Here is an 11,180-nt window from a genome sequence, read left to right as displayed (position 1 = left end):
GTTTCTTTAGCCACGTAGTAGGGCTCCTGCTGCAAACCTACTGTCAGAGATGGCTGTGGTGTGGAAACGAGTTTCTCAGTGTGAAAGTCGTATACTTCGAGGGCTGCTATCACATAACATGTTTCTCTTTTCCTCTCCCCCCAAAGCAAGCTCAACTTTTCATCTTGGAAGAATTTTAGAGCATCAGCCAGTTGCAGAGGGGATACAGAATTCGTGTTTTCCCCCCGTATCTAGGTTCTCCTGCAAGCCTCACTTTGACACTCTTGAGTTTTCCTGATAACTTTTCACATATGGTCCCTACGAACTTTGATCACATTTGGCTTCAAGTGCCAGTTTAGCACGTGGCTAAGGCCGAAATGTTTGCCTCGGGTACCGACTTCCATGTAGATGCGGCATTGCTTCCAGATCGTCCTTCTGTTTTTGCTTTGGTCTATGGCTGTGTCTGCTGGACACGAGAGGCGTCTTTGATTTTCCAGGATCTTGACACCTAAATAGTCTCCCTGTCGAACGAGCTGGCACCCACAGGGAGAAGAGGCAGGCATGGGCGTCCGCGTGTCACCGTGGTAGAAGCCCGTCCATTTCCCAGAGAGCTCCCAAATTCCAAAAACGTTTCTCATATTTAGAAACAGAAAAAGAACTGATAATCCAAAGCCCGCCAGCCAGTTTTCATATATACATAGCCTGTATTTAGCGTTGGAAAACCAGTAGCCGCTCACGTTGTATGTGCCTTTACAGTTGAAGAAAATGCTTTCACAGACAGCATCTCATTTAGTGTAACTGCCCTGTGAGATAGGCGGGGAGGGCTTTGTCACTCCTTTTCCATGAAACTGGCTGACGTCAGGGAGGCCAGGGCAGGGCCTGATGGAGGCTCCCGTCAAGGGCATTAAGGCCATTCTGCCCCTCTCGCCCAGGCCCACCCCAGCCCTTTTGCAGTCATGTGGCTTTGGAAACGGGAACTTCTCCCCGTTTTATGTTGGCTAAATTCTACCCCAGTGATCATATTTGTGTTTCTAGCATTCACAACACTTTTTCTGATGTCCAATTGACAATTTTCATATTTTGTTTCACCCCAGATCCTTCTTGGGTGTTATCAGATCCACACTATTAGGCTTGATTTAAAGGAATCTCCCTGTACCTTCAGGGGAAGTCCCGGTCTGTGCGGACTGCGAGCGTCCTCAGGCCCTGCTGTACCTGCACCCCGCCCCCCCTTGCCTGGGGAGGCGTCCTGTTTGTGATCTTGGGGCTGCTTCTTGCTGGAGAGAACCTTGGCATTTGAGACACACGGGGGACACACAGGACACATGGGACATCTTCATTTTTCCAAGAGCCACTGAGAGATTTGAGCAGTAAGACGACGTAGTTTGAAGCCGTGGTCGGTGGACCAGGTTCTTGAACAGCCAGCAGGGCGTCTTAATTAAACATCAGATCTCATCAGAAAACAGAAATAGTCTCCTGAGAGAAAGATTTGGCAGATATGGTAGGAGTAAATGCTTTTTAGATAAATTCTCATTTCTGTTTCTGGGGTACTAACGTTTAATTTTGTTGTCATTTGTTGGTTTTTGGTTAGGTCTCCGTTTCTAACAGCACCTCATGTAGCCTTTCTGACCCTATGAGTTTGGAGGAGCCCAGGTGCTGGTGGCGGTAAGTGGCAGTCATTCCCGGGCAGTTAAGTCTCTCTGACCACTTGGGTGACTTTGGTGGGTAGGTTTTCTTTTGTTTTTTGTTGTCGTTCTGGCTGCTGCTGCTGTTGTGGTTTTAATCAGTTACCTAGACCAAACTACAAAGCCGAAGTCAAGGGTAAGACTTAAGATACGTTTTAATCTTGTCAAGTTCTAAGAGTCTCATTAACGGACCGTGAGTGGTCGTGCTGCTCCCTCACAGCAGCTCCTGAGGTCACCTGGTGAAGTCTTTGCTGTCTGGGTTGTCTGTCCCCTGAGCTCGGCACCTTCCAGGGAGCTGGAACCAGATGGGGCTGTCTGGCCGGACCCGATCTCAGGTCGTCCCTGCTGACCTGTTGGCAGAACTTCAAATGAAGTTTAGCTTTACGGGCAGGTCGTGGGGGAGGGGCATGTCCCAGCAGACCATGTCACATCGTGGGGGGGGGGGGGGCGGTGCTGTGGGACTGGCCCCGAGAAGGTTAGACTGGCGGCTGCAGGGCGGCCCCCGCCTGACGGACTTGGCTGTGGGTCGCCTGAGACACTCACCCCTCTTCCTTCTCTCCAAGTGGTGGGTCTGTGACCTGGGTCGCCAGTCTGAGAAGGGGACGTTATGTGTTCACTCGTGGTTTTCTGACATTGACTAGAAAGGAGAGCAAGACTTTGGTGGTGTAATTTACAGGAATGACCAAAAGCATCAAGCCCGCTCCCCACAACCATCCAGTCCTCCAGATATTCAGATTATAAGTTTCTTTCAGCCACAGGGCACTTCTTTCCTTGTCTCTCCGTTCTCTTTTCTTTCCCCACCAGATAGATCGACACTGAAAAATCAGACAGGCTCCCATATTTGCATGTTGAAAATTAAGATCCGTGCCCAGAGGCGCCTTGCGGCAAGCTCAGTGAAGGAGGTGGGGAACTGAGGCAGGGGTGTGACAGACGAATGAGCCCATCTTCTTAATACCCACCCATCCGTCCTGGGCTGAAACAGCCACTCGGCGGAGCAGGTTTCGTATCTTAAGTTCAATGTTCAGAACCACCCTTTTGCGGTGAATGTGAGGTTGCCGGGAAGTTTGTTTCAGAGACGATGCACCCTCCATTTCTGTGAGCCCAATAAAAATAGCATGGAATGAAATTTAATTATGCTGTACTGAATATTTCATGTGGAATTAAGGGGCAAGAGTTGCCTTTACAAAAGTATTAAGTTTGGAAAGAATAAAGGCTTTGCAGGTTCTTAGGAAGATACTATAATTAAAAGATTTGCTCAAATGTATTTTTCCCTTTTTGAAGAGTTTAAAGAAATCCCTCCCTCCCTTCCCAAATTGATTACCTCTCAGACATCAGCCCGGCTTGGCAGTAAATGCGGGATGCCGCTGCTGCTCTGCTGATTGGACGGCTTCTTTCTGTTAAATGTGAAATAGGTTTTTAATCTTCTGATTTAGATGTTTAATAGAAAGTAAATGTTTGACTTGCTTTGGTTTCTGCTGAACCTGTATTTAAATCCACACAAACAGTTTGAATAAAGTGAAAACATCACTGGACTAGCTATTTTAAACATTTCAGGATGTAAGAATGCTAAATGGGGTTCCCTTTTAAAAATAGAAATGGCTGCTTGCATTTACATAATTACTGCTAACTAGCACAACATTTTAAATGGTGACAAACTCCGGGTAGAAAAAGTATCTGTTTAAAAAAGCCTGGTAAAAGGAAGCTGAAAAGCTCCGGGGGCAGCTGCTTCAGATGGAGGGCCTTTGCAGAGCAGGAAACCAAAGCCTTCAGCGGGAGGGCCATGTCCCGGGAGGAGACAGGTGGCTCAGGCGGCCGCCGTCAGACGCTTGGCAGCTGTCCCTTAGGCCGAGCTTGCAGACCCTGCAGTCGGAAGCAGGACTGTAAGGATTCGTCCCTAAATCTGCTTTCCGGTTTTGGAGAAGGGACAGCGTTCTCCAAGGTGTCTTACAGGTTCTCAGAGGTGTCTGGCGAGGTCAGGGCTCAGTGTCGGTGAAAAGAGCGTGGAAGGTGTTTGTGAGCATAAAGGCCAGAGACGCCTCCCACGAACCGACCGGCTCGTCAGGCCGGGAGCCCAGGTGTGTCCTTGATTCTGCCCTTTTTTTCTTGCCAAACGTAGGATCCACCTGTTAGCCCTTTTCTCCTGCTGAGGTGGGTCCTGCTGTCGTCATTCTGCAGGTGCCCCCAGAGTCCAGGCCCTCGTTTTCTTCCCCCAGGCATCCATCACCTCTTCCTGTTTGGACTCCTGTCGCCAGTCCTGCTCCCTGTGCAGGGGTCCGGGCGATCTATTAAAAAGATAAGCGGGGTGGGCTCACTAGCTTGCTTCAAAACCCTACAGTGTCTCTCTACCCATGGGGGTGCCCGCATGGGGCGCCCACGTGATCAGGTCCCTGCTGTGCTCAGTGCCTGCCGTTTGCTCTTCCTTCTGGACACGTCGACCCTTCCCGTGGCTGGATCACCCCAGGTGTGCCTCTTTTTGGGATGAGCAGTCCCTCTACACAGAGCACTGTCCCCTGGCACCCCTTCTTCATGCCACCCAGTCCTCCCCTCACACGTCCTCTCCTCGGGAAGGCCTCCCGAGACCTCCAACCCCTAGTGGCATACTCCTCTCTCACTCTATCACCTGGTTATTTACTTTTTTACTTTTTATTTTTTTAGCCTGCATTACTGTCTGGAATTTTCTCTGGTCTTCCTTTCCCTCCTCCTGCTCTCCCTCCCCGCCCTCCCAGCCCTACTGGAATGGGAGGTCTTTCAGGGCAGCGACCTTGTCCGTCTCCCCAGCTGCGTTCTCAGCAGCTACCAGTGCCTGTGAGCATACAGGTCATCACTGATTGCAGGAGAGGAGCCCTGCAGAGCCTTGCTGTCCAGGGAGAGGGCCGCACTGGTGTGACTGGGCACCTAGAAGGACATCGTGACGTCCTTGTTTTCCCCAGTGGTTTTGGGAGCTATGTGGGGAGCGCTTCTCTAAACCTTGCCTTTGGGCATCGAGAGTTGACATTTGGGGGGGGTTCAGAGAATGGCTGTACTTACACAGAATCAGCCCAGGGCCCAAGACAGTCAGGGACCTCCCCCTCACGGCTCCCTGAGAAGTGAGATGGGAAGTCCCCAGGGCGCTTGGTTCAGTGGGAGCTCCGGAGCAGCGGATTGCCTCCTTGGGGAGCAGGGGCGCAGCCCTGCTGGACTTTGCCAGAGGCTGAATCCGAGCTCCCCCACACGCGCTTGAGGGCCAGACCTCGTTTTCTGCCATTGCTCCCGTGGCCTCTTTCTTATGAGCACTTACTGTGTTCAGCACTCTCTCTGGGCTTGGGGGACAGATCTGCAGAGGCACCGGTGTTTGCAGAAGTCTAGACTTTGGTGAGTAGCTTTTCGCTTCCTTGGTTTTCCTGTCGGCGACACCTGAGATGTTTAGGAGGAAAAGGTAGAGGGCTGCAGAAACCTGGGAGTTGATGAGGGACGTTGGGAAGCAGTTCCCAGAGCCTCGCATGCTCACCTTGCTTCAAGAAGAAAAGAACCTCATTTCCAGCTCCTGGCATCTCAGATACGACCTGCCACTGAAGCCGTGTATCAGGGCATGTTCTTTGGTCTCGGATGTGGCAGCTGGGGACTGGGCTGTAGACCTCGGGAGACCCGTCTGCTCTGCAAACGCGCCCCTGGGCAACTTTCCGTTCCTGCTGCTGTCTTTATCAGGACATTATTGCCGTGGTGGGTCGTTGTAGTGAAAACAAACTTCTCAGTAATTTTATCGTGAGACAGACCTTCTTAGAGCCGAGACGGAGGGACAGAGCCCTTGAGCTGGAGCCTTTGCATTGCCTCTGATTGAGCATCAGCTCATTAGACTGGAATTAAGCGAGTCCCCCATTCTCGTGCGTGACTGGAGCCTAGTGCCGCCCATGGCGCGCTGCCTTGACTGCCTGGTCCCCCACCCGCCTGGCTAGAGGACAGGCTCCGGCTGGAGGGAACAAACAGGATGCGGGCAGGCAGAAGCCGGACAGGGCCTGGCCTGCTCAGGATGACACGTGCACAATGGAGGTGGCAAGGCAGGTCTGGAAACAGGCTGGGACCTGCTTATGGAATGTCCCATATGTAAGATGTGGGCGACCACAGCAGGCTCTTTCCCACATGCTGCCGGGCTGGCGGGCCAGCGCGTGTGTGGGAGAACGTACCAGTCCGGCCATTGGTTCCCTAGTTCCCGGGAACTCCGTGAGCCTGTCTTTCCCAGGAGCCATTTTCCTCTAGAAAAGACCCCGTGAGAGGACCTCTACCCTGAACTGTGTCACTTTTCCGATTGGGCCCTTTTGGCCGATTGCTTTTGAAGTTAAGGTGCAGGCTTAGTCAACTGAATGTTCTAAACATACATACATCTCTGCCTGCTAGTGGCCAGTACTCCTGGTGTTTGGAGAGCAGTGACTTCCCCACGGGGATCGTTAGAAATCAGTGGGTGCAGCCACGTGACAGCGTGGTTGGCACCAACGCCATGTAGATGATCGTCCTTATTTAGTGGTTTTGAAAACGAAACAGGGCCCCTGGTGCAGCCTGGAGAAGTGAGGCTGCGCTTCCCCAGCACCGTGTGTCAGTGAAGAGCGCCCATCTACTACGGTTCACATCTCCTTCCCCAGCCTTAAAAAAGCCAGGATGATTTCCTGCCCACAAACTGCTTGGTTTTCTTTTTCTGGTCTTTCCTTTCGTGGCCAGGATATTTGCAGGAACTTCTGGCCAGCCGGCTGCCTGTAACTTTCCTCTGCATTGCAGACGCTGCCGCTGGTGGTGTGTAAAGAGCCCCACAAAGCCACAGCTGTGGCCCCGGGGACATTGAGATGCCCGTGGCTCACCCGCTGAAGTACAGTTTTTATTTATATTCCTCGTCTGATAGCGTTGGACCCAGGAAATGTTTCGAGTTGGTTGAGAAACTTAAGTATTTGTTAAATGTCATGGTGTCCTGACTCAGAGTAGACCCTGTGTACGTTATAAGGTTTGTGTTTTGCCCATTCCTCAGGTGGCCGTGAGGGCAGGAGGGGCTGTCCCTTAGCAGACAAGTTAGAGCCCGTAGGTGGGGAGAGGAGGCGCTAGGAGTCGGGAGCGGTCCCCTCGGGACGGTGCACATGGTCCCCGGGGAAGAGTGCGGGAAAGGCACGGGAAAGGGATTTCCCCCGACTTCTCTCAAGTGGAATCTCCTTTTCGCTTCAGCTGGCCGAGCCTAGCTGGCACAGCCTGCCTGCTTCCCAGAAGGCCTTCTAGCCCTCTTGTCCCATAGCGGGCCTCCAAACAGGTGCCCGGCTGACACGGATCCCTTGGTTTGTTTGGTTGGAACTGTCATCTCTACAACGGAGAAGCGGCTGATCTAGACCAAGCACCAAGGTTGTCCTGCCCTCCGTCCCCTTCCTGTGCCTGGGTGCCCGCGGCTTGCCCTCATGCGGCTCTGGCCCCTGAGGCCGTCGGCATCGTGGGTGCTCCTCCGGGGCCTGGGAGGGCTTGCCGTCACCATGGAAGGGCGCCCAGCCTGCTTACCCATCTCCGATGCACCCTGATGACAAATAATAGTCACAGCAGGGTGACGGCTGAGACGCGGACTCCAGCCAGGACGTGCTGGGTTCTAGTGTTTTCCTGACGGGTGGAGCCCATTCTGGGAAGCAGCTTACTGTCTCACGTGAACAGGCTTTCGAAAATAAATGACTGCTTTCTTAATATTTTGAATCATTTTCTTCAGCACATGTTTTGTAGCTGTGGTCTGAAAGCTTGCCAAATATATGCCTTCGCACAACTCCCTGTAGGGCTGATGTACAACCCGACCCAACAGTGTGATTTAAGGCTGAACATAATTGGGAACTCGGCAATCACTTGCCTTGCATTTGATAGAATGGCAGCAGAGTGCTCTGGAGTTATTTCTCCGTTAAAAAATTATATATATAACACGCGCGCACACATACACACACACACACACACACACACACACACACACACACTCCTATATAGTGTCGCCTCCTAATAAAGCAGTCGGGTCTGAAACCACTGGCCAGAAACAGTGGTGTGAAAATTAGTACTTGACTTTTGTGATGGAGGCAGTAAGAAGCTTCAAACAGATCCTAGCAGGCAGTCCCACACATGCGCCTGAGGACCTCAGTCAAATTACGTCAAGTGACGGGATGGAGAAAATTCCGATGGTGGCGAAAGTACATTTTAAACGCAAGCCCCTGTCAGGACTGGTCAGGTGGTCTGTGCCCTGTTTCTGTGTACGTCAGTAACCGAGCCACAACCTCGGTGAACTTGGCGCTGCCTCTCTGTTAAACCAGGGGCTTTGGGTTCACGTCACAGGCCCCCTTGTCTGCCTGGTGTTGTCGGACTGTCGGTGGCCTGTAATTGAGACCTTTTCGTGGGCCTCTTTTGTGGCGGGAAAAATGCTGTTACAGCCCCCCTTCCTGGAGCTCTTTGAAAAGTCACAGGGGAACCCCGAGTGTGTTGACCAGGCCGGGAGAGAGCGCACGGGCAGCCGGCTGCGGTGATGCTCCGGGAACCGAGGGGGAGGTGGCCGTGTCCCTCACAGCCACCGAGGGGCCCTGATGATGGCGTCCTGTCGTCGCGCAGTGACACAGCCTCCCGCCACCCTTGTGAGAGGACGGGCGGTCAAAATATTGTCCTCTCAACTTGCACAGTTAAAGGGAATGTCCTCCAGCCGTCCTCCACCCCGAAAGTCTGGACACTTTCTAATCATTGAAAAGCACCTCTTTTCTGGAGCTTCAGGCAGTCAAGTTAACCTTGCTCCAGAATGTAACCTTTATTTGCAAACAACATGATTATGAAAAATCCACCTATAAGAGTATGTGAATTCAACACGATACAAGGTACACAGTCAACTGTAGTTCTGTATATGAGCAAAAACAGGTGACATTAAAAAATCAGTATCATTGGCAGTAGCTTTAGAAACCCCCATTACAAAACCCAAGCGTGCGTGTGCTTCTGCCCTGAAAGTGGGCACAGCCGCTGAGGGCGGATGGAGGCGGCCCCGTGCCTGGAAAGACTCCATGTTGTGGAGATGTCTGCCAGTTCCCCTGTGCTGAAGGAGGGATTCAGCGCCATCCTCGTCAAAACGTCGACAAGCTGAGGGTAAAGGTCACGTGGAAATGCACAGGACCTAGAATAAGCCAGATCAGTTTTGAAAAAGCACAAAACCAAATTTCATTGCCTGCTTTTCTCGAAAGTCAGAAGAGGTTCTTATAAAGCTACAATAACCAACCCGTGTGGTATTGCAAAGGGATAGACACAGCAGAGGAGCAGAAGAGAGGCCGGAAGTAGGGGTCAGTTGATTTCTGACAAGGGCGCAAGGCAGTCCAGGGGAGAAAGGGTGGTCTTTTAAACAAATGGAGGTTGGAACCAGTTGGACATCTATGTAAACAACACGAACGTCAGCCCGTACCTGGTCTCAGGTACAGAAATTAACTCAAAATGGATCATAGATCTAAGTTTAGAGCCTAACACTTTTATAAAACTTGTACAAGAAAACACAGGAGAAAGTTCCTGTGACCTTGGAATAAACAGATTTCTTAGATACTAAAAGCCCAACCTATGGGAGGAAAAATGGATTTTGTGCTTCATCAAAATTTTAAAAGCTCTGTTCTTCTGAGGCGCCTGGGTGGTTCAGTCAGCTAAGCGGCTGACTTCGGCTCAGGTCGTGATCTCACGGCTTGGGAGTTCTAGCCCCGCATCAGACTCTGTGCTGACGGCTCAGAGCCCGGAGCCTGCTTCACGTTCTGTGTTTCCCTCTCTGCCCCTCCCCTGCTTATGTACACACACACACACTCTCTCTCTCTCTCAAGTATAAATAAACATTAAAAAAATAAAAAAAACCCAAAAGTTCTCTTCTTCCAAAGATACTGATAAGAGAATGAAACTGCAGGCCACAGACGGGGAGGAAGCGTATGCACAGCGTATGTCTAAGAAAGAACCGGCATCCAGAATGTATGAAGAACACTTAAAACTCAGTAAGGGGAGTCCTTAAAACGGCCAACCTAAAAACGGGCAAGAGATTTTGAGTAGATGCAGAAAGACACACGGATGACAGGTGAGCACGTGATTAGGTTTGGGGGGTCACAGTTATCAGGCAAAGAAGGGAAGAGCCTATGCCTGTTAGGATGCCTTCCCAACAACAGAAGCCTTGGTAATTCCAGCCAGTGGGAGTGCAGCATGGTGCAGCCATTTTGGGAAGAAATTTGGTAGTTTTCTACAAATCTGCACCTACGAATCTTAAATCTGTACCTCCAGTCTGACCCGGCAGTTTCTCTTGGAGCCATTTACCTAACAGAATGAGAGGCTGCATCCATACAAAACCTTGTGTGTGAGCAGTGGCTTTATTCATGACTCCCCGGAGCAGGAAACGTGGCGTCATGGCTCCACGGTCACACTGCTCCGTGAGCTCCGTGGGGCGCTACTCAGTAGTGAGAAGAAGCAAACTGATAACCGCGTGGACGAATCCCGCTCGCCTGATGCTTAGGGAGAAGAAAGCAGACTCAGAAGGCCGCACACCACCTGACTCCGTTTATAGGGCATTCTGGAAGAGGCCGAAGTACATGGACAGAGAACAGCTCAGTGTTGCTGGGGTTGGAGGTGGGGGTGAGTTCACTACGGACGGGCACAGGGGAACGTTCCTGTGTCTCGACTGCGTGGTGTGGTTGCACAGCCATCCGTGTCTGTCCGAACGTATAGACGGGGACGCCTCGGACGGCTCCTTCACCAGAGGAGGTGTGTGAATGGTTGGTTAATATGTGGAGAGGGGCTCAGCATCTGCCCTCGGAAGGGAGGCACAGATTCAGACCGTTAGGTGCCACGCCACACGTTGCCGGTGGGCGCGTGACGCGGCACACCGCTCGGGACACCTGTGTGGCGTTTGTATGAAGCTGGACATCTGTGTTATGATCCGGCAGCTCCGCCCTGGAGTATTTTTACCATAGAGAGGTGAACATACAATAGTCTTCCCTTACTCGGGGATTATTTTCTGTGGTTTCAGTTACCGGGACACATGACCCTCGTCACCTGACACTGCGTCAGAGGGTCAGTAGTAGCCTAACACTTTGTCACCTGCCCACGTCATTCACCTCCTTCATCTCCCATCATCCCAAGAGGAAGGGTGAGTACAGTGAGAGGGAGACCACTGCTACCTAACTTTTATGACAGTATATTGTTATGATCGTTTCATTAGTTGTTAGTCTCTTATGGTGCCTGATGTACACACTTTATCACAGGTATGTGTGGATAGGAAGAAAACAGTCTAGGTTTCAACGCTGTCCGTGGTTTCAGGCACCCATGGGGGGGTCTTGGAACGAATCTCTTGCGGGTAAGGGGGCGCCCCCGAATATGATCACAAAAGGACTTGCACAAGAATGTTTCTATAAAGCCTCCAACCGGAAAGAGTCCCAACACCCATCTTCTGCAAAGTGGATGAACAAATTGTCAGCGCAGTGAAGGTCCCCTGAGCAGGGACGAGAGTGAGGGGCTGAGAACAACCGTATGGTTGGATCTCGAGAACAGAAGAAG

This window comes from Suricata suricatta, chromosome 8 (assembly GCF_006229205.1).
Source record: "Suricata suricatta isolate VVHF042 chromosome 8, meerkat_22Aug2017_6uvM2_HiC, whole genome shotgun sequence".
Lineage (NCBI taxonomy): Eukaryota > Metazoa > Chordata > Mammalia > Carnivora > Herpestidae > Suricata > Suricata suricatta.
Note: the sequence above shows the minus strand (reverse complement) of the source record.